Source organism: Phascolarctos cinereus, unplaced genomic scaffold (genome assembly GCF_003287225.1).
Source record: "Phascolarctos cinereus isolate Bilbo 61053 unplaced genomic scaffold, phaCin_HiC Scaffold_4;HRSCAF=312, whole genome shotgun sequence".
Taxonomy (NCBI): Eukaryota; Metazoa; Chordata; class Mammalia; order Diprotodontia; family Phascolarctidae; genus Phascolarctos; species Phascolarctos cinereus.
The window spans coordinates 212,494,219-212,518,771 of NW_027555847.1; the positions used below are offsets into that span (position 1 = coordinate 212,494,219).

The following is a 24,553-nucleotide window of genomic DNA, read 5'->3' on the forward strand; positions in this document are numbered from 1 at the left end:
TCTGAGTCCCAGTCTCCCTGATTCAAAATTCCTGTGGCCACACAAATCAGTTAAATAACTGATTTTTTCAATAGATACGGTTTCTATAATAATAGGGTGATGAGATGAGGGGTCTCGATTAGAGAAAAGCCATAAAAACAAACTCTGAAAGGTGGAAGCCTGAACATGGTGACCTGTTAATAATCATAACTTAGATAATAAATTGTAACTTAGATAATTGATTTATAACTTAAGATACTATGACCTATGAAAGCCAAAGCAAGAATACTGTAACCTATATGTGACTGGGACATGATCAATACACAAACTTAGATTAGGGCATAACACTGGCTTAACTCCCAAGTGCATTACTAAGCAGAAAACCAAAAACATCCACCAATCAGTAGCGATGCACTCTCTAGCTCTTCCTGCCTTTGTTTTCTATAATTACCATGGGGATTTTGGGGGTTCTTTGCAGGGATCCACTAAACTGTCTGGCCACAGACACAGACCAAAGACTGCCCTTGTTTGTAATGATTGATTAAACTACTACCTATGATCAATCTGGAGATACTTGGCTTCTTCCTTTGGTATCAAAAGAATACTCCATGGCTATGGGGGAGGTATAGGGTTCCCCAGCCAGGGGAATTCCAGACCTTTCATGAAGTTACTTTCCCTCCTTCCGTAGCTTCTGATGAAGATTGAATTCTATGTGAGCTGTGGAATTTGGGGACAACTGATCTATTCATAAATGTCTTACTGCTTCTTCATGGACTCTTCCGGTACAGAAAAGATTTGGCAGTTGCTGATGTATATTGAAATTCTGGGGCCTAAAAAAGATCCTTATCCAAGTAAAAATTAAGCTAACAAGAACAACAATGGCTTTTCAAGAGGGTACAGAGCTCAAGGACAACTTGCAGCAGTGGTCAGAATGACTGAGGCTCAGGAATGTCTTGATAAGAAATTAGGAAGGTAGAAGATAGAACTAAACTCTACGTTTTGAAAAGATATCAACAGAGCAGAGAGGATTCCACAACAGGTACTGGGTACATTTTCAAGTCTTCATTCCTAACAGGACGTGGATTTGAGACCCAGCTTTATTAACTGGCCTTGGGCAATTTGCTTTTCTTCTCTGGACTCAAATTTCCTTATCTATAAAATAAGGGGATTGTAAGTGAATCTAATGGAATATTATGGAAGTGATTCAAGAAATCAGAGAAAAATAAGATTGATATGATACAAGGTGAATATTGCAAAACCAAGAGAATATAAAGAATGACTACAAAAATAAGTGAAAGCATCCCTAAAAAGCATCTGAATTCAGATGAATTAAAATGAATAATCTTGGTTCCAGAGAACAGAGCATGTATCACACATTCCTAGTTTTCACTCTCTCTGGCTTAGCCATTTTGGGGACACCTGCTCCCTAATCCTGGGGACTTTCTCTCCACCTCCACAATTTTTGAGGTTTACACCATTGCACTTATATACAACACCTTGTAAAGTGTTAGAAGGATGGCCCAAGGGAGGGGGGGAAACACTGCCCTAGGCTAGGAATTTTGCCTTGTTTGTCTTCATGGTCTAATGTGGCAGAAGGGCAGAAAGGGAGAGGATGCAGCCAGTCCTTGAGCTTGGGTTGGACATGATTCCCTGGAAATTACTCAGCCCTTCTCATCACCTAGGATTTTTTCTTTCCTAGGATTAGCCTTTGCAATCTGCATAAACTTTCCCCCAAGGTGGGGAAAGATGGAGTGAAAAACCGAGAGGGCCAGGTCTTGCTTAGCAGCAAGTCTTGGACCAGGGGCTACAGCTCTGAATTCTAGAGAATAGAAAGGAGAGATAAGAAGGTTTTCTTAAATGAACAATGCAAAGAAATAGAAGAAAACAGAATGGGAAAGACAAGAAATCTTTAAAAAAAATTAGAGATACCAAGGAAAGTTTTGTGCAAAAATAGGCATGAAAAAAAGACAAAAATGGTAGGGACTTAACAGAAACAGAAGAGAGTAAGAAGAGGTGGCAAGAATACACAAAAGAATTATACAAGAAAAATCTTAACATCTCTGATAACTAAGATGTTGTGGTTACTGATCTAGAGCCAGACATCCTGGAGAAGACAAATGGGCCTTAGGAAGCACTGCTAATGATAAAGCTAGTGGAAGTGACAGAATTCAAGCTGAATTATTTAAAATCCTGAATAATGATGCTGTTAAAGTGATGCACTCAATATGTCAGGAAACTTGGAAGACTCAGTAGTGGCTACTGGATTGGAAAAGATCAGTTTATGTCCCAATCCTAAAGAAGGGCAATGCCAAGGAATGTTCAAATTCTTGAACTGCACTCATTTCATGTGCCAGCAGGTAATGCTTAAGATTCTGTAAGCTAGGCTTCAGCAACATGTGAACCGAGAATTACCAGAGGAGCAGGCTAGTTTTTTGAAGAGGCAGATGAACAAAAGATGAAATTGCCAACATTATGGAGATTATGGAGAATTATGGAGAAAGCAAGGGAGTTCCAGAAAAACATCTACTTCTGCTTTACTGACTATTCTAAAGCCTTTGGCTACATGGATCACAACAAAATATGCTAAGTTCTCAAAGAGATGAGAGTATCAGATGATGTTACTTGTTTCCTAAGGACCTCGTATAAAGGCCAAGAAGCAACAGTTAAAACCAAACGTGAAACAACTGATTGGCTCAAGAGTGGGGAAAAAAAAGTTACACAAAGCTGTATATTGTCACCTTATTTATTTAACTTATATGCAGTGTACATCATGTGAAATGCCAGGCTGGATGAATCAAAAGCCGGAATTAAAGTTGCCAGGAGAAATATCAACACTCTCAGGTATGCAGATGATACCACTCTGATGGCAGAAAGTGAAAAGGAATTAAGAGGCCTCTAGATGAGGGTGAAAGGAGAGAGAATAAAAGCAGGCTTGAAGCTGAACATCAAACGCATTAAGATCTTCTCAACTGGTCCCATCACTTGCTGGCAAATAGAGGGAGAAGAAATGGAAGCAGTGTCAGAGTTTATGTTCTTGGGCTCAAAGATCACTGTAGATAGCCACTGCAGCCATGAAATTAAAAGACTCTTCCTCCTTGGAAGAAAAGCTCTGGCAAATCTGGACGGCATACTAAAAAGCAGAGACATCACCTTGCTGACAAAGGTCCCTATGGTTTTTTTTTTTTTGGACTACAAGAAAAGCTGGAGTATCATGCAAACCACCTTGAGGAAATAGATGTATTTGGAAAGTATCAAAAGTCTGGATTTATAGAGTACTGATTGGGGGGCTTCAATTATCCAGGCATCGATCATTCAGGAACTGTTCAGAGTTCTCTCTCTGCTAAAAGTAAAATAACTTTGACTTGATGAGAGGAAAGTCAATTCTGGATTCACTTTTCACTAAAAGGGAAGAACTGATTACTGGGGTTGAAATGACATGAATCCTGGGGGGAAGTCACTCTCTCCTCAAGCTTGTGATAGAGGGGAAGAAATCTGGGCATACTGGACCTGCAACCTAGGTATGGGAAATCAGATTTTTTTGACCCAACTACACCACCGCTACGCCTATACTCAAAAGAGGCAAAAGGTCTTTTATGTACAAAAATATTTATAGTAGCTTTTTGTGGTTGCAAAAAACAAACCAAGAGGATGTCCAACAATTGAAGAGTGGCTGAATAAGTTGTGGTTACATGAATGTGGAGTGCTGTTGTGCTAAAAGAAGTGGGGAACTATTGATGTCAGAAAGACTTAGATGAATTGATGCAGAGTGAAGGAGAAACAAGAAGAATAATTTATGGTATGTTATAGAAAGGTACAATTTTGAGGACTTTTATAAAGGCATAAATAACAAAATTAGAAGAATGAAGAGAACAACTTATATAATAATAAAACTAAAAACAAACAACTTAAAAAACTTAAATAACTATGGCCAATATGATGACTATTCACGATTCTAGGAAATTGATATTCATGAAACATTAGAGAGGGGTGATGGATTTAGGGTTTGGAATGAGACATATATTTTTGTGTATAGCCATTGGAAGAAACTGTTTTGCTTGACCATGCAATATTTGTTATTCCTTTTCTTCTCCTCTGCCCTGTGGGAGTGGGGGGGGGAGAGAAAATAGTTTTCTTTTAATTTTTAAAAAATGGGTGAGAGGGAGGTGCTGTAGGTATGAAATGTTGCTCCAACATTCAGATAAGGTCACTGTTTTATCAATTTTACTTAACTATTTTGCTATGTTACACTAGAATGCTCACGAAGCAGGAGTAAACTGAATATTTGTAACATAAAATACAAAATACATCAATACAACTGAAAATGTTTTTTAAAAAAAGAGAGAAACTGATGTGGATGCACAGGAGACTTGCCAACCAACTTAGATTTTTTTTTTTGGGGATTGGGGTTCAGTGACTTGCCCAGGGTCACACAGCTAGTAAGTGTCAAATATCTAAGGCCGGATTTGAACTCGGGTCCTCCTGACTCCAAGGCCAGAGCTCTATCCATGATGCTAACTACCTGCTCCCAACTTAGATTTTCAAAAGCAATTCACAGAAGATGGAAACAAAGCCAGGTAAGAGGATGAATATAAAAGTATGGCATGGTCCTATAAAAATACTATCAGGAACTCTAAAACTCAGAATGAGCTGAGGCAGATGAGAGAAGCTAAGGACAACAAAAAGTTTTTTATTTTTAAAAGTTATATTGGGAGAAGAAAGAGGATGAAAGAAAGGATAGGAACTTCATAGGGTGGGGATGGGAAAATGATAACTGACCACAAAGAAAAGGTCTAACTGCTTATTTCTTATTTTGCTTTCTCTCTCAAGAATGACCTTTGCAGGGGCAGCTAGGTGGTGCAGTGGATAGAGCACTGGCCCTGAAGTCAGGAGGACCTGAGTTCAAAATCTGGCCTCAGACCAAACACTTGACATTTACTAGCTGTATGACCCTGGGCAAGTCACTTAACCCCAACTGCCTTAAAAAAAAAAAGAATGACCATTGCACTGGGAATGACAGAACAGAAATGACTGAGCATTGATACCTGAGACACGTAAGGAAATTGTATGAAAGCACTTCCTCCTTGCTTTTAATGAGTTCAAATTAGTACATCCTCTGGAATCCAATGGGAGATAGGACTGCTGAGCTACTGCTGGTCACATATGAAAGATTGTGGAACATGGGAACAAGACTGGAGAAGAGCAAATGTCCTACTTTTTAAGAAGGGGAAGAGAACAGTTGGCAAACTAGAGGCCAGTGAGCTTGACTTGGAACCCTGGAAAATTTTTTTACAACAGATCATTAAAAAGATGGTGAATATCTAGAAAAGAAGCAGTGATTACAGAGACCTAGCATAGCCTCATCAAAAACAGATCATGCCAGAATAACCTCATTTTCTTTTTTGGTGGGATTACTGAATCTGCTGATGAAGGAAATGCCATGGATACAGTTGACCTAGATTTTAGCAAGGCTTTTAATAAAGTATCCTATATTCTTGTGGAGCACATCGAGAGATGTGGACTGGATGATAGTACAATTGGATGCAGAATGGGGTGGATGGCGGGACTCACAGAGTAGTCATTAGTGGTTCAATGTCAACAGTGGAATATTCTAGGGAACTGTTTAACAATAAAGATAATTTAAAAATATCATAATTGACAATAAAGGTAACATAAAATTACTTTTTTTGCAAGTCACAACATCTCAGTGCTTTAGAGGCAACTTCCTCATCTGGTAATGACTTGGATAAAGGCATAGATGTTAGTTCATAATTTTTTTCAGTTGACACAGCTGGGAGGGATAGCCAAGTCAGGATTTCTAAAGTTCTTGCCAGCCTGGAGGTTGAATTATTACTTGCTGGCCATGTTATAGTGGAGATTCCTTTTGGAAGTAGTTGGACTATATAGCTGTGGAAGTCCCTTCCAATTCAAATTCTGTCTCTTACACACACACACACACACACACACACACACACACACACACCCTTCCCCACCCCCTCCACCCCAACCCAAAGGGCAGGAGGACTAGATGATCAGCAAGATACCTTCTGGCTCAAACATGAAGTTTTTTTTTAAAATTATTTGGTGGTGGGGAGTATAAGTTTAGCTTATACTAAAGCTTTTTAGAGGCCAAATTCCTGTGAAGAGACAGCTGGATGGACTATTTTAATAGCTTGCTATTTGGTATCTTGGTGGTATCTTTTCTATTTTGGTATCTTTGGTATCTTTTCTTCTCTAATCCATCCCTTACACACTGCCAAAATAATCATCCCAAGGTATAAATTTGCCCATTGGTATTTCCCTATTCCAAATTCTTGCATGAAAAAATGCAACATGAGTACCAAAAAAGTATACAAATTTATTTCTGGAGGCACAAATCATTCTCCGACTTAAAATCTTTAGTAGCTCCCTATTACCTTTATGATAAAAACCACAGCCCTCTCATAAAAATAGAAACTAGTGTTTAAAGTTCTTCACAATTTATTCTTGATAACTAAGGGCCAAGCTAAAATTGTCTTAAGCAGAAAGGTACCAAATGATCTTCTTGGGGAGAGGGGCTTCCCCTGCTGTAACCTAAGTGGTGTCCTGGTACCTGTTTTCCCCCCATGGGATGATGTTAGGATGCCACATTTCTCCACTACATTCCACTTCCAACTAAAGGCTCTTTTTACGTCGGTTAGAGCAGGTGTAAAATTCCTACTGAGAGCCCTGCTGTAATATTAAAAGAAAAAAACAAAACAATAGCACAACAACAAAAAACCAACCGAAAAGAAACATGAATTTAAAAAAAAAAGGGTATTAAATGAAATGAGGGGATTGGCTTTGGATGATCTATAAGGTCTTTTCAATTCTAATTATGTGTCTATGCTAACACACACACAAATTAAAAAAAAATCAATTTTACTTTATTTTCAGGTGCAAATTATCTCCCACCAAACCAATCACAAAAGGTATAGTCAAGCAAAACAAATTTCTTCATTTTATGTATACACATGTGTGTATATGTATGTGTTTGTATATGTAATACATATGATATATATAATATATATATTTTTGGTCCAAATTTTGTTTTGCTTTCTCCTAATCAAATACTTACTCAGGATTCTTTACGCTATTTAGATAACTGTCCAGGAGATGGCAGTGTTGTACTGTCACACAGGACTCTCAGACTATATTTGGGGACAAGTTATACTTTCAACTGACCGGAAAGTAGCTCTAAAACCATGTAAATCACTTAACTTGGAGATTCCTATGACTTTATGTGATGTAATTAACCGAAGTGAAATAATCAGTTCCTTAGACCAACAGGTTACTCTGGCAGGACCCAATTTAGAAATTTCTTTCACTTTCCTTTCTCTTTCTTTAGGTTGAAACCAATAAAATGAAAGCAAGTTTAAATGAGTCCAGATGCTAACCCTACCATTATAAGCATATGCTACTGCAATGAGTTAACATGAAAACTTTGAGGTCAGTAACCTTAAGACACTATACATTACACCTGTACAATGTACAGGTACATTAACAGTGTCTTTCTTACCCAAAACTGGGGCAGGGACTAGGGATGGTATCACAGAGCAGTTCCACAACCAGGGACTTGGATTATATGCTTTTTACCAAATCTGGTACATATTTTGGATTTGGAATATAGTAATCCAGAGACAGCTGGACCATGTTTGAACCAAAGACCCAATGCATCTGTTTATTCATTCAAAAATTTATTGCATACTTTTGTCTCTTTTCCTCTAAGACAACCATTCACTCCCCTGGTTTAGGCTCTGATCTCTCACTCAGACTATTGTAATAGCTTCCTATTTGGTGTCTTGTTGGCTAAGCTCTTCCCTCTCCAATCCATCCTTTACACACCTGCCAAAATAACCACCCAAAGGAATAAATTTACCCTGTTCATAATTCTTACATGAAAAATATAAATGAATACTAAAAAAGTATACAAATTTAATTCCAGCACCATCATTCTCCTACTTAAAAATCTGTAGTGGCTCCCTGTTGTCTCTGATAAAATATAGACTTCTCGGGCAGCTAGATGGCACAGTGGATAAAGCTCTGGCCTTGGAGTCAGGAGGAACTGAGTTCAAATCCGAACTTAGAAACACTTACTAGCTGTGTGACCCTGGGCAAGTCACTTAATCCCATTGCCTAACCAAAAAAAAAAAACCAAAACAGACTTCTCATAAAAACAGAAACTAGTGTTTAAAGCTCTTCAAAACTTAAATACAACTTTATGTAGTCCAGATATTTCATATTGCTTTTCGTGTACCCTATGCTCCAGCCAAATTGGCCCCCAAAATTGGCATTCCATTTTCCACCTTTGTATCTGCATCGTTGTCACCCTCACCCCCAGTGTCTGAGATGTTCTTCCTTTACCTCAATGTCTTAGATGTCAACAAGCATTTACTAAGTGCACATGGCAATATGCTAGAAGACAAATGGGCTAGAAGACAAAGAAAGGCAAAAATAGTCTGTGACCTCAAGAAGCTCACAATCTAACATGGGAGCCAACATGTGCCAAAAAGTATGTACAAACAAGACATATGCACGCTATGTTGGATATATTCCCTCAGAGGGAAGGCTCTAGCATTAAGGAGAACCTTTCTTCAGGGTTCAGCTCAAGAGATACCTTCTACAGAAGCCTTTCCTGATTCCTCTATTTGTTAATTCTCTCTCTATTCCTCCTCAAATTATCTTATCCTTAGTTATTCTGTGTATACCCCACCTTTGATGTTTAACTGTTGTGAGGCCTTAGGCATCTAGCCTTTTCATGCCTCCATTTCCTCTATCTATAAGAGGAAAATAGTGGGGGCAGAGCCAAGATGGCAGAGTGAAAGCAGTGACTTGCTTGAGCTCTCCCCCTAACCTCTCTAAATATTCATAGAAAATGGCTCTAAACAAATTCTGAAGCAGCAGAACCCACAAAAAGACAGAGCGAAACAAATTTCCAGCCCAAGACAACCTGGATGATTGATCAGAAAGGTGTATCGGAACCTGGAACAGGCCTCAGAGGACTGAATCGCAGGCAGCTATGGAGGTTCCCAGACTGCTCAATCCAGGAATGCCAAAGACAACTTAGAAGATCAGTGGGAAAAGTCTGTTTCTGTCAATGCTCAGAGAGGAAGGCAGGGTTTCAGCTTCATTCCCCAAGAGCGTGGCCCTGGGGGTGGCAGCTGCTTCCTGAGCTTCTGGCCCACAGACTGAGGGGGAATACAGTGGCTGATCAGAGAGGGATTGCAGGGATCTCTTTGCCAGTGCTGAGGCAGGAATCTCTTGCTTTGCCTGTCTGTGGATCTGGGTCACAGTTCTGGGTGGCGGTGCTGGGGTGAGGAGGAGTGCTGGTGTGGTGGAGCTTGTAGTGGCTGTAGAGAGGAACCCTTCCTCACAGTTACAGGACAGAAAGGAATACTTGTGGTCACAGGCCAGGAAAGGAGTAAACACCTCGCCCCTTATCATACCACCTTGGAAGAACTGAAAATTTACAGGTCCCTACAAGTATTTCTGAAAACAGATACACAAACCCCTGTAGCTTGAGACAGTACACTCACCACATTGGAAGCAGACTCTTACCTTAACAAAGAGTTTAAAACTCAAGTAATTGGCTAGGATCATGAGCAAGCAGCACAAAAAGAGTCAGACTATATTATCTTACTTTGGTGAAAAGAACATCAAAATATACAACCAGAAGAAGACAACAAAGTCAAAGCTCCTACATCCAAAGCCTCCAAGAAAAATATGAATCAGTCCCAGGCCTTGGAAGAGTTCAAAAGGGATTTTGAGAAGCAAAAGGAAGTAGAGGAAAAACTGGGAAGAGAAATGAGAGTGATGCAAGAAAATCATGAAAAACAAGTCAACAGCTTGCTAAAGGAGACCCAAAAAAATACTGAAGAAAATAACACCTTAAAAAATAGCCTAACCCAAATGGCAAAAGAGGTCCAAAAAGCCAATGAGGAGAAGAATGCCCTAAAAAACAAAATTGGCCAAATGGAAAAGGAAGTCCAAAAGATTACTGAAGAAAATACTTCCTTAAAAATTAGAATAGAGCAATTGGAAGATAGTGACTTTATGAGAAATCAAGCATTGTAAAACAAATCCAAAAGAACGAAAAAATAGAAAACAATGTGAAATATCTCATTGGAAAAACAACTGACCTGGAAAATAGATCCAGGAGAGAGAATTTAAAAATTATTGGACTATCTGAAAGCCATGATCAAAAAAAGAGCCTAGACATCATCTTTCAAGAAATTATCAAGGAAAACTGCCCTGATATTTAGAACACAGAGGGCAAAATAGAAATTGAAAGAATCCACAGATCTCCTCCTGAAAGAGATCCCCAAAGGAAAACTCCTAGGAATATTGTAGCCAAATTCCAGAGTTCCCAGGTCAAGGAGAAAATATTACAAGCTGCCAGAAGAAACAATTCAAGTACTGTGGAAACACAATCAGGATAACACAAGATTTAGCAGCTTCTACATTAAAGAACTGCAGGGCATGGAATATGATATTCCCGAGGGCAAAGGAGATAGGATTACAACCAAAAATCACCTACCCAGCAAAACTGAGTATAATCCTTCAGGGGAAAAAAATGGTCATTCAGTGAAATAGAGGACTTTCAAGCATTCCTGATGAAAAGACCAGAGCTGAATAGAAAATTTGACTTTCAAATACAGGACTCAAGTGGAACATGAAGAGGTAAACAGGAAAGAGAAATCATAAGAGATTTATTAAGATTGAACTGTTTACATTCCTGCATGGAAAGATGATATTTGTAACTCATGAGAACTTTGTCAGTATTAGGGTATTTGAAGGAAAAAAATTATATGTATGTATGTATAGATAGATAGATAGAAGGCACAGGGTGAGTTGAAGATTAAGGGGTCATATCTAGAGAATAAAATTAAGGGATGAGAGAGGATGATACTCAGAGAAGAAAGGGAGAGGTAGAATGGAGTAAATTATCTCACAAAAAAAAAAAACCAAAACAGAAAAAGTCTGTCACTGTGGAGGGGAAACAGGGGAAGGTGAGAGGGAATGAGGGAATCTTATTCTCATAGGATTTGGCTTAAGGAGAGAATAACATACACATTCAATTGGGTGTGGAAATCTGTCTTACCCTACAGGAAAATGGGGGAGGGGAAGGGGACAAGAGAGCAGGGGGATGATACAGAGGAGGGCAGATTGGGAAAGAGGGTAATCAGAAGCAAATACTTCTGAGGAGGGACAGGGTCAAAAGAAAGAATAGAATGAATGGGAGGGCAGGATAGGATTAAGGGAAATAGAGTTAGTTTTTCACAACATGTCTACTATGGAAGTGTTTTGCATAACTGCACATGTACAACCTACATTGAGTTGCTTGCCTTTTCAATGAGGGTGGGTGGGGAGGGAGGAAGGGAGAAAATTTGGAACACCATGTTTTCTCATGCAACTGGGAAATAAAAATACAGGAAATGGGGTACAGAAGTCTATCCTGCTCTACAGGAAAATAGAAGGGGAAGGGATAAGAGAAGGAAGCGGGGAGAGATAGAAGGGAAGGCAGACTAGGGGAAGGGGTATTCAGAATGTATGCTATCTTGGGGTGGGGGGGAGGGGTGAGAAATTTGGAACTCAAAAACTTGTGGAAGTGAATGTTGAAAACTAAAAATAAATAAATTTATATTAAAAAAAGAGGAAAATAACATTAAGCAGTACTCACTCACAGGATTATTGTGAGGATGAAATGAGAACCCATGGAAAGCATTTTAATGAACTTTAAAGTACTCTATAAATGTTAGCAATTATTATGATGACTACATGGGCCATTTTTTTTTGTCTTTGAATTCTCAGCACCTTAAACAAAGTATGTGGTTAAATGTTTGCCAAAACGAATACAAATGCTTGCAAGGTACAAGTTCTGAGGAGGGAAATTACTGATATCACTTTTAGTGGTGGGGATCAAAGAAGGCAGGAGGGCACAGTTTTAGCTGGGCTTTGACTAACTGGTAAGATTTCACCAGACGAAATGTAGGCAAAAGTTCAAATGTGGGAGAAGCTCAGGACATTTCTATTATAGCTCAGGACTATTTTACTTCGGCTACAGTCTAACGTATGAAGCAGTGTGACACAAGGCTGCAGAGGTAGATTGGAGCCAGCCTCAGAAGTGCCTAGATACAGGGATGGGGGACCTGTAGTCTCAAGACCACATGTCGACCTCTAGGGCCTCAAGTGTGGCCCTTTGACTGAATCCAAACTTTACAGAACAAATCCCCTTAATAAAAACATTCATTTGTAAAACTTGGACTCAGTCAAAAGGCCCCACCCTAGGACCTAGAAGGCCACAACTGGCCTCAAGGCTACAGGTTCCCTACCCCTGGCCCTAGAATGACAATGCTAAGAAGATTACATTTTATTTGGTAGGCAGTAGGGAGCCACCAGAAATTAATGAGGACCTGAATAAGGGTGGTGGTGACAGAGGGGATGAAAACATGAAGACATGGTGAGGATGAGGTAAGACATAAAGACCTGAGATTTAGTCAGTATGGGAATTTCCTGATGGGGGAACTTTCCCTTGACCAAAACAAGTCATAACCACCTTATAGAATTGCTAAGTAGTTGTTTAAGGGCAAGATTAAATGACTTGTATAGGATCCCATAGCTATCAAACATTGAAAATGGCAGTTGAACCTGGGTCCTCCTAACAAGTCCAGCACTCAGTTCAGCTCAGCTATTATTATCTTCAGGGATTCCCATATTTTTAAATTCATCCCTCCAAAAGCAGGGAGGGGAGAGGAAAAGTACTTCATTCACTTAACCGATTAAATTTGAGATAAACCAAATTAAGGAAGACTGAAGGTCCATAACAGATCATCCTTTATACGAGTCACCTGATAGTTAAAATCCATAAGAAACTTCCTTCATTTCAGTCCCTCAGATCAGCAGGAAGTTTGCTATCGTACCCTGAGGTTTGAAAAAGGATAGTCCAGGCCAAATCAAACTTTTAAAGCCCGAAGAGATTTCAAGAAGGCATGTGGTTCAGGTCATGGCAAATTTTGCATCATACCTAGTGCTTCAAATAAATAATGCATTTTATTTCTGTTTGCTCTGCTCCTTACGAGGAAGCAAATTAATTTCTTTTTGGAAGCCATTCAACTTAAAAAATATCTTAGGCAATATTTCTGTCCCCACATATTTACTTTAAGTTTAAAGAAAGCTCATGGGCCTGATCCCAAATGCTGATACGCACTGAGGTTTTATTTAACTATCTCCATTCTTCTGACATGGGCTGGTTTGCTTCTTGTTAGACAAGTTGGTTCCTCCCCACTTACTCCAAAATCATGATACTGCTGGGCTTACTGCTGACCCCTGATTAAGGTTATTCCTTTAGCAGCTCAGAACTCTAATTTTTTTTTTCTAGGCAATTGGGGTTAAGTGACTTGCCCAGGGTCACACAGCTAGTAAGTGTCAAGTGTTTGGTCTGAGGCTGGATTTGAATTCAGGTCCTCCCGACCTAAGGGCTCTATCCACTGTGCCACCTAGCTGCCCCCTGTTCAGAACTCTAGAGCTCAATAGATCCGCCAACTTCACCCTCATCATCATTAAAAACATCATTTATTTAGAACACAGCTGAAAAATAGGGGAGGGGAAGCAAAAAAAAAAAAGCCTCCAAATAGCCAAAAAGAAATTATATAAGCTCCAGAGTTCTTTGGGCCCTCACTTGGAGCCAATTTACTCTGATTTTAGATAGCAGCCCGTAGCTTATAAAAGTAACAGATTAGAAGAGGTGTGGTATATGTTAAGAAATACTTGATGGCAGAGAGAAATGAAGACTGTGGCCCTTGACTTAAAACTTGTAAATTTATAAAGCATAGCAGGGTGGGGCCACTTATCCAGAACAGAGACAAATATACCTTGACAGCCTCTTATGTTAAAAACATTGTTAAAGGGGTGTTGGCCCTGGAGTCAGGAAGACCTGAGTTAAAATTCTACCTCAGACACTAGACACTAACTACGTGACCCTGGGCAAGTCACTTAACCCCAATTGCTTTGCAAAATAACAACAAAAACCTAAAAACATTGTTACTGCACAGTAAACAAATGATACTTATCGTGATGACTCTTCATCATCCATATGTGACTAAATTACACTCAGAAATCTTCTGTTCAAGAAGGCAGGGAGATACATAATTAGCACATTTAAATAATTATTTTATATACAAAATGGCTTAAAAAAAGTTTTTGTGTTTAAAAGGATAGACCAGTTATCCGGAAAATCTTATTTCCTCTGTCAGGTACCGTATTATAATCTCTCCTATACATCATTCTCTTTCATTCTACCATGGATCTTTGGAATATCACAGAACTTGAGAGTTGGAAGGGGCTTCAGTGGCCGTCTTTGGAGGTACCCAGGTGGCACAGTGGACAGCCTGGAGTCAGGAAGACCTGAATTCAAATCCAGCTTCTGACACTTACTAGCCATCATTTAACCTCTGCCTCAGTTTCCTCAAGTGTAAAATGGGAATAATAATAATACCTACCTCACAGGGTTGTGAGAATCAAATGAGATAATTTTTGTAAAGTGCTAAGCATAGTACCTGGCATATAGTAAGGCATTCATTCAATAAGTGTTTATTCCATTCTCCATCTAGTCCAGCCTATAAATGAAAAGAACCCCTACTATAACATATGGACAAGTGCTTATCTAGCCTCTAAGGAAGTGGAAGCACCACCTCTTTATTCCACTTTAGGACAGATCTGCTCCTCATTTGGCCCTCTGAAGCCAAACTAAAGTCTAAAATCTCTCTTCTTTAGGATAATCATTCAAGTACTTGAAGAGAGCTATCACCTTCTCTCTGCAGCCTCCAAGTCTTCTTTTCTTTGGGCCAAGCACCTTTAGTTTCTTCAACCAAACCCCATAATGCATGGGGTAAAGGCCTCCCTAAAGGCCACCCTGGTTACCCTCCTCTGAGCATTCTCCAGATGATCAATATGCTTAAACCGTTGCACCAAAAACTGAACATAGTACCCCAGATGAGGTCTGATAAGGGCAGAGTACAAAGAGAGATCATCAATATGGGTATTCCCTCCATTGAAGCATATATCACACACCTGGTAGCTTCGTCTTTCTCTTCCCACTCCCTTACCCCTTCAGCTTCCTTTTGCTTACTATCTTTCCTCATTAAAACATAATCTGAAGGGTAAATACTGCCCTTTTTTTTTTTGCTTGCATTTGTATTTTCAGCACTTAGCCCAATGCCTGGTACCTAGTAAGCACTTAATAAATGCTTGTTTCCTTCCTTTCTTCCATAACCTATCCCATGCTACATCACCAGACCTCCTTAAACTAATAAATAATAATAATAACACTTTGCATTTATGAAGTGTCTTTCATTTGGGCAATCTCAAAGTATTTCACGTACATTCTCACAAAATCCCTGTCAGAAGGGTATCATTATGTCTAAGTCTCTCAGGCAAGCCTACTGGAAGACTTGGTGATTTGCCCACATCTGTGTAGTCAATCCCTGGAAGCCCTTTTTGTGCTTTATGCCAGTCACTTGCCCTTTCTATTCTGAAGTTACTAGTATGTATAAAGTCTTATGTCTTGTACCCCAAGGAGCTCAATGATAAAAGAAATGTCCTCTATACCAAAATATTTATAGCGTGCCTTTTGTAGTAGCAAAGAACAAAGTAGGTGCCTGAAACTGATTGGAGAATGATGGAAAAAAAATGGTACATGAATGTAATTATTATGGAATATTACTATGCTATAAGGAATAACAAGCATGAAGAATATGGTGAAGCATGGGAACAATCATATGAATTGATGCAAAATGAAATAAGCAGAACCAGGAAAATAATGCACATGATAACTACAACAATATGAATGGAAAAGAGAATATCAACAAAACATGTGCAACGGAAAGCCGAAGAATAGATATGAGAAGGCACTTTCTCTTTTCCATCTTTGCAGAGGTGGGGACCATGGGTATGGGTCCCTGCATACAATGCTGGACTTGGGTGATAGGTTTTTCAGTGTTCTTGATCAGTTCTCCCCACCCTCCCTCTTCACTTTAAATTATAGGGATGGCTCTCTGGGAAGGGGAAGAATAGATTAGGATATGTAGGTGATGTAAAAACAAAACATAATAATTTTTAAAAAGTCTTGTGCTTGTCTTTATACTTCATAAAAGTGCCATTTCAAGGCGGTGTTTTGCTAGGGCTATACAAACTGGGTGACTCAAATAAATTTTCTTTTTCATGGCATTAAGTTGTGAACATTGACTAGCTCACGTGCTAGTTGTGTGCATGGCACCAACTGATACTTAAAAAAACCCCCAAAACAACCCAAAGTCATTCACAGTCAAAGCAAACATGTCCTTTGAAATACTGACCTTCTGTTGGAGTGGTGTCAGGATAATTTTTTTAAGGGGAAAAAAAATAAAAAGAGGGACTGAGATGACTGTGTAGGATCTGTATAAAGAGTGCCATCTAGAAAGGCAGAGGACCTGGGTTCAATGCCAGCCTCTGAGTATATCAGACAAGTCACTTAAACTTCCCTGGGTTCAGTTTCTTTATCTGTAAAACAATGGAGTTAGACTAGAAGCTTCCTGGGGTCTCTTACTGCTCTAGAGCTATGATCTTATTTTTTTTAAATTAAATTAAATTGTTATTATTTTAATTAATTTATTTTGATTTATCAGCAATCACTTCCATATGCTTTTGAGTTTAAAATTTTTCTCCCCCTCCCTCCTCACCTCACCTATGTATATAGGATATACATTCCTATTAAAAATATTTTCACATTAGTGATGTTGTAAGTAAGAATTAGAACCAATAGAAGGAACCACCAGAAAGAGGAAACAAAACTAAACAGATGGAAAAAAAAATAACAAATAGTGTGCTTTGATCTGCATTCAAACTCCATAGTTCTTTCTCTGGATGTGGACAGCATTTTCTATCATGAGTCTTTCGGAGTTGTCTTAGATCCTCACATTGCTGAGAAAAGCCAAGTCTATGAAAGTTAGTCATCACACAATGTAGCTGTTACTGTGTACAACGCTCTCCTGGTTCTGTTCACTTCACTCAGCATCAGACCATACAAGTCTTTCCAGGTTTTTCTGAAGTCAGCCTGTTTATCATTTCTTATAGCACAGTAGTATTCCATTACATTTCTATACCACAACTTGCTCAGCCATTCCCCAATTGATGGGCATCCTCTCAATTTCCAATTCTTTGCCACCACAAAAAGAGCTGTTATAAATTTTTTTTGTACATTTGTATGATCTCTTTGGGATATAGCCCTAGAAGCGCTATTGCTGGGTCAAAGGGCACATTTTTATAGCCCTTTGGGCATAGTTCCAAATTGTAGAGCTGTGATTTTTATGAATAAACTTTTTCTTAGTTGCAATCACTAGGGGAAAACCAGCTATCTGCCTACTTCTTCACCTCTGTCCTGCTTCCTTGATTAATTCTGATGTCCCTAGTTTTCATTCCTTACACCCAATTAAAAAAAAAAAAGATGATTTCTTCTAAGAACTTTTGAGATTGAGTGAGATTTTAGCCTTGGCAGCACAACTACCCTTATGGCAGGTGACAATATTTTCCAGGTGAGTAGGTTAAAGAACAAATATTCTAACAGGTACAGTGGAAAGAATGCTAGATTTGGAGTCAGAAGACACTGGCCCTGTCACTTCCTAACTGTATGACCTTGAGTAGGTCTCTTAATCCCTCTGGGCCTCAGTTTCCTCAACTATAACATGAGGGGATTGGACTACATGCCCTCTAAGGCCCCTTCCAGCTCTAAATTTCTGAATGCATACTTGGTAGGAGAGACTTCTAATTCACTGAGCATTTGTTTTTGTGATACCTTCCATGTTCTACTATTTTCTCTGAATTTAAGAATTTGGATTGTTGTCTGTGTGTGCAGGGAGAAGTAAATTTATTAGATTTTTGGAGGATACAAGGCTTTGAAAGTTTTCTAGAGAACCGTAAACTGTATGCTCCAGTGCTCAGGCTGAATTCTGGCCTATCTTTCCAACATCCTCAGTTGATCAATAGACTGTGGCTTACGAAGGAGGAGATAATTATCTTCTGGGCAAATAAATGTTAGAGGAATTTACTTTTAAAAAAAAATTTTGGCATTTCCCTCCTCCCCACCTCCACAAAATTGAACATTTCCTCTCTCTAACTCTATTGGCTTTGGAAGACTGTTTTCCAGGTAATTTATGGTTTGTCTTTAGCTATAATGTGTTCCTTAATCGTTAAATTCTGGATCAAACATTTGAATGACTCATTGTTCTACTTACTTTGTATGATCTGTACTTTCCCTGCTTTCATTTCTTTAACCACATCCAATTCTTCCCCAGGCTTCCAGAGACAAAGATAGCTAGATCATGTGCCTCCTACTGCCTTTGCCAGAGGCTGGTTATTATAAATAGGAGCAATTTCACCTGCTAGAGTTATTTCCTTTGGAGTAACTCTTGTTTTCTTTCTGTTCTCACTGCTGATGACCTATTTATTGTTGACAGCTACATCCTTAGAATATCTCATTTGACTAGAGAGTAGTGAAATACTGTATTAAGATTTACCTCTTGAGCATGAATTTAATAAATGAATTAAGTGGCAAATATATACTGATTCAGAGCTGGTTGCATTTCACAAAAAAAGTTTTCCAATGGAAGGGTTTGGTTTTCCTTTCAGGACAGGAAAATTCTAAAACTTTGCATCAAACACACAAATCACTTTGTGCATTAGTGATGGAAGTTGGCTCCAAGTAATTTTTATATCAGAAGCAATACTTTAACCATGATGGCAAAGTACTTTTAGTTTTATATGATTGCTTTCAATTTTTAAACACAATTGTTGCTCTCCCCATCCCAGGGACAGAGGAGTTATTTTCATCCTTCTGCAGATGGAGAATAAGAGAAACAGAAAAAGAGGCAAGGTCACACAGTAAGTAGCCCTTAAGGTACAGTTATCAGCATTCAGACACCATGAAATCTTGAAGTACTTCTTGGTCCTTCTGGGCAGAAAAGGGACTGACTGGCCAGAGGCAGCTATAAGTAAGCAAAGGCAGGAGCACGATAAAGCTCACCCTTTAATGCTAGGTTTAAAAACTAAATGTGCATATCTTAAATGCCCAAATTCTGCTTTCTATGCCACATATGCATTATTTGTGAAAAATGGTGGCTCAAATTTATAGACAGTTTTAAGGTTTGCTAAGGTCTTTATATATACTTTCTCTCTCTCTCTCTCTCTCTCTTTTTTTTTGGTTAGGCAGTGGGGTTAAGTGACTTGCCCAGGGTCACACAGCTAGTAAGTGTTATGTGTCTGAGGCCACATTTGAACTCAGGTCCTCCTGAATCCAGGGCCAGTGCTGTATTATACTTTCTCTTGTTTGAGGTTCAGAATAACTCTGCAAGGTAAGTATGTATTTTTACAGATGGAAAAACTGAGGCTCAAAGACTTAAGCAACTTGCTTGGGATCAACACAGCTAATAAGTTACCTGGGGTGAGATCTGGCCCAAGGTCTTTCTGACTTTCAAGTCCAGTTTCTATCCCTAGGTCATTCTGCCTTGTACTTCCTTATGTTACAGTGGAGGCCCAATTTTCAAGCCTTGCCAAGGACACACAAATGCTCTTGTCCTGTCTCTGTTTCCAGGTTATGTCTCTAGCCTGAAGGACTCCATGCTTTCCCTCCCAAGCCATAAAACTCAGCTGACAGTTACTTGGAACATGAAGTATTTCCCTCCTCTCCATTAACTTCCAGATCAGAAAAAACAATAATTTCCCAATTTATGAATATGTACAAAAATAGCACATTTTCTGCCTGTCACTGGAAGAGGTAAATGAGTTTCATTAAAGTATAAAAAGAATTAAGATGAAATAATGTTACTATAGTAGACAGTATTTTGACTTTATGCAACTTATTAACTGTGTTGCATAATCCTCGGCATTTATTTTGATTCATACAGGTACAGAAATAGCACATCAATTATATGTTAAAAACTTAAGCCTCTTAAAGATGCGACTGAAATTTTTTCCAAATGATGCATACACTATATAAATGTCAGGTGGGATAGTTCTTTTTAGTGGTATCATAATAAAAACAGAGTTCGCCTTTATCCTCAAATATCAAGAAATGTTTTGAAAAACAAGTGATCAAACACAATACTAAAGCTAACACAAAAACAATGAAAAAAAAGTAACATAAAACCATTACTTCTAACATTCAAGACAATCCAGCAAACATCTACCAAGCAGCCTACTACTCATAAGGTGCAGAGCCAAGGGTGAGGAGGAACCGAAAATGGAGTCCAGTCCTCAAGGAGAATACATTCTACTGGGGGATATAAATAAACAAACAGAGATGTAAATACAGGATAATTTGAGGAGGGGAAGAATACTAACACTAGGAAATATCTGACAGAAGAAGAGATTCCTGTTGGGCCTTAAAGGAATCTAGGGACTTGAAGAAGCAGAGATAAGGAAGATGTGCATTATAGGTATGGAGTTAGGGGATGGAATGCTGAGTTTAAGGAACAATAAACAGGCCAGTTTGGCTGGAATACATCATGCTCGTGGGGGAGCAATGTGAAATAAATCTGGAAATGTAGGCTAAAATCAAAGTGCAAAAGGTTTTAAAGGTCAAACCGAAGAGTTTGTATCTTATTCTAGAGGAAACAGGGAGCCACTGAAGATTCTTGAGGAGAAAAGTGACAAGGTCAGGCCTTCACTGTAGGAAGATTATTTTGTTCGGTTTTGTGGAGTATGGATAGAGAAGGAGATACTGGAAACTGGGAATCCAACAAAGAAAATGTTGCCATAGTACAGGTGAAAGGTGGTGAGGGCCTCGACTGGGGTGGCTGCTATGTGAGTGGAGAGAAAGGAATAAGTGTAACTGCTATTGTGGAGGGAGAATTAACCAGATTCGACAACTCATTATATATATGGTCACCTGGGGGGCAGGGAAGAATCAAGGTTGACTCTGGGCTTGGGAATCTATGTAGCCTACTGGCCAGATTTGAAGACAAATTTCCGTTCATAACGACAACAATAATAATAGTTAACATTTGTATGTTCCTATTTATCATGTGCCAGGAACTGTGCTAAGCACGTTGCAAACATTATCTCATTTGATCCTCACAACAGCCCTGTAAGGTGGGTGCAACCTTATCTCTGTTTTACAGAGGAGGAAACTGAAGCAGAAAGAGGTTGGGACTTTGCCCAGGGTCACACAGCTAGTGAGTGTCTGAGGCTAGATTTGATCTCGGGTAATAACTTGAAATCCCAATGAAGTTTCAGGACCAGAAAAGCAAGTTTGGGATTCATCTCCTCAAAGATGATAGCTAAAGCCAGGACAGAAGGGATGAACTCACTAAGGGAGTATGTATAAGGGCACAAGAACAAATCTGAGAGCCAAGTGCAGTGTCTGCTCATGATTGAGGGCAGGAGGGAGAAGAAAACACACTTTAACTTTTCCTTTCCCTTCCCTTTCACCTCCACACCCTTCCTGGGTAACCTTGCAAGAAAGTACACACTTCTTTTCTTTGTTAGAACTTCTACATTCAAACTACTTAGACACAAGGAAGTAGAGGAGAAGAAAAGGAGACATATTTTTTACAGGTTTCATTTCACTTGTTATGTAATCTCAGCACTTTTCATGATATCCTATCTATACATACTCTCAGAAATCAAGGTGCAAATTTAGATCTCAGAGACCAAATAATGAACTTATAATCACTGATATATACATATCTATGTGTATGTATGTGTGTATATATATGTATATGTATATATAGGGAGGTGGTACAGCACAGAATGTTCAGCTTAGAGTCAAGAAGACTTGTGTTCAAATCCTGCCCCAGATATTAATTAGCTATGTGTCCCTGGGCAAGTCATTTAACCTCTCTCAATTTCAGTTTCCTCATCTGTTAAATGGGGATAATAATAACATCTACCTCATAGGGCTGTTCTGAGGAGGAATGAGACAATATATGTAATAAACTTAAAAGTGCTATAGAAATGCTGGTGATGATAATGTATTTTTCAATTGATCAAACTCACTGAGACTTTCTTAACCATTGTTTTAAACAAGAAGTAAAAAACATGAGAAGGAATAAAAATTCTTGATTTTAAAAAACTAGATACCAGTCTCTCTCTCTTAGCAGGATAGTCATGTTGCTGGAGGTATTCTCCCATCTCCTTGTTCCCTTCAAGGCTCAGCTTACCGGCCCCCTCCTATGAAGGCCTCTTCCTGGTCCTCCCAAAGGTCAGTGCCTTCCCCTACTTTATCTTTTATATTTGTAGGAAGTTTATATATACTCATCTGAGTACATATTTCTTTTCGATAGAATGTAAGCAGAAGTGTACTAGGTCCATAACCTAGATCAATTTGAAACCATCCTATCCTAGGATTCATGAGAGGTTGTGTGGTAGAATTGTTCAAGAGTTAGGTGTAAAGGCAGGAAAAACTAGGTTCACATCATGTCTCTAACACTTACTGGCTGTGTGGCTATGGGTACATTAGTTTATTTCACCTCTCTGGGCTGCAGTTTCTTTGCCTGCGAAATGAGAAGTGTGGACTAAGAGGACTTCTAAGGTTTGGTCCAAATCCAAATCTACAATGCTTGAAGGCAGGGACTGTTTGTTTGTTTGTTTTTGCATCCCCAGTGTCTACAGTAGGTGCTTAATAAATACTTGTGGAATGAATTGTTTACCTTCTTGTTGAGATTTTTTTTTCATTTTAAAAGGTACTGTTAGATTGGCTAGCCATTTATTCTTCAAAAGGAATATGCCTTTTCTAACCCTACCTTGAGTTTACTGTAAAATGCAGTAACTTTTAGGAAGATTATAACTTTATAAAATGCAGTACAAAGGTTCTTTCATCATCTAAAAAAGTGTTTTTATGCCCCAGGAAATATGTTGAGGCCAGTCTCAAATCTGACACTCGGTTACTGAGTAGGAGTAAAATAATTTTCTTTTCCCCTCTCCTCCCCAGCCCAGAGGAATGATAGTTCTATTTACATCAATGGAACCTGAATTTCAATTTAGATTCTTTTTTTTTTTTTTTGCTTTTAGGCAATTGGGGTTAAGTGACTTGCCCAAGGTCACACAGCTAGTATGTGTCAAGTGTTTGGTCTGAGGCCGGATTTGAACTCAGGTCCCACTGACTTCAGGGCTGGTGCTCTATCCACTGAGCCACCTCGCTGCCCCTCAATTTAGATTCTTGATGGAATAAATGTAAGACTAAAATAATTTCAATTTGTTAAAAACCAATTACATATATGTATGTGTGTATGTATGTATGTATGTATGCATGTATGTATAAATAATTTTATATGCCAATATATCAACATACCAGCTAAGTGGTATATTGGATAGAGTGCCAGGCCTGGAGTCAGGACGACCTGAGTTCAAATGTGGCCTCAGACACTTACTAGCTGTGTGACTCTGTGAAAGTCACTTAACCCAGTCTGCCTCAGCTATAAAAATGAGTTAGAGAAGGAAATGGCAAACCATTCCAGTATCTCTGCCAAGAATACCCCAAATGGGGTCAAGAAAAGTCAGACATGACTGAAAATGACTAAATAATAAATATATCTTTAATTTTTTTCCCTTAACAAATAACTTTTTAGTCAACTGCCATACGTATAATTGCATTCTCTTGGCTAAATAGGAAAGTCTTATTTTTTCTGCTTTCAATACTACATTAAGTTCTTATGAAAGGCTGCTTTTAAAATTAGCTTTCTATAGGGTATAAATATTCCAAAATATAATCTAGTCATCTAAAGGAACATACATAAGAGAAATATATTCCTCAATGTGAATCCAAGAGCTTGAACTTGTGGGGAATGAAATATATTACAGTATGGCTCAATGCTTTGGCAGTCTACTTGTTTTGCCAATACTCCTCAACGTTAACTCTAAAAGAAGGACAACCTATTTGGGGTCAGAAGATTTAAAACTGGGAAGGGCTCCAGAGATCATTTAAGTAGAACCTCATCATTTTTACAGATGAAGAAAATGAGGTCTGGTCAGGCTCCAATTTGTACAAGTATTAAGTAGGAGACTGAGATTCAAATTTAGGTCTTGGGACTGAGAATTTGTTGCTCTTTCCACTATGCCAGTCACTTCCCCCATTTAATGTAACAAGCAGAATTGGCCTCGAAAAAAGAGAAAAGGCTGCAAGCAGTGATGGAGTAGAATTGTGAGGAGATCTACTCCCCCCCCCAAAAAAAAAGGCCTAATCAGCAGAGAGATTTACCATGGCCCCAGGACAGTAAGGAATCAATGGACATTCCTCATCCTCTTGAAAATTTTAGGTTTTTTTTTTTTCAGTCAAATAAGGATAATAAAGATACTTTAAAGGGCAATGTGAAGAACAATAAAAATGACTTGATGTATGTATAACTGATAAGGGAAGTGGATAGAGTGCCTGGCCTAGAGTCAGGCTCTTCCTGAATTCAAATCTGGCCTCAGACGGACTGGCTGCGTGACCCTGGGCAAGTCACTTAATCCTCCTTGCCTCAATTACCTCATCTATAAAATGAGCTGGAAAAGGAAATGGCAAACCACTCCAGTATCTTTGCTAAGAAAA

General features: G+C 38.8%; 1 protein-coding gene across 1 annotated transcript in view; it reads right to left on the reverse strand.

Moving 5' to 3' along the window:
* BAIAP2L1 (BAR/IMD domain containing adaptor protein 2 like 1) overlaps window positions 1-24,553 on the reverse strand; it is a 131,243-nt gene that overhangs the window by 3,943 nt on the left and 102,747 nt on the right. The gene's annotated exons all lie outside the window — the stretch shown is intronic.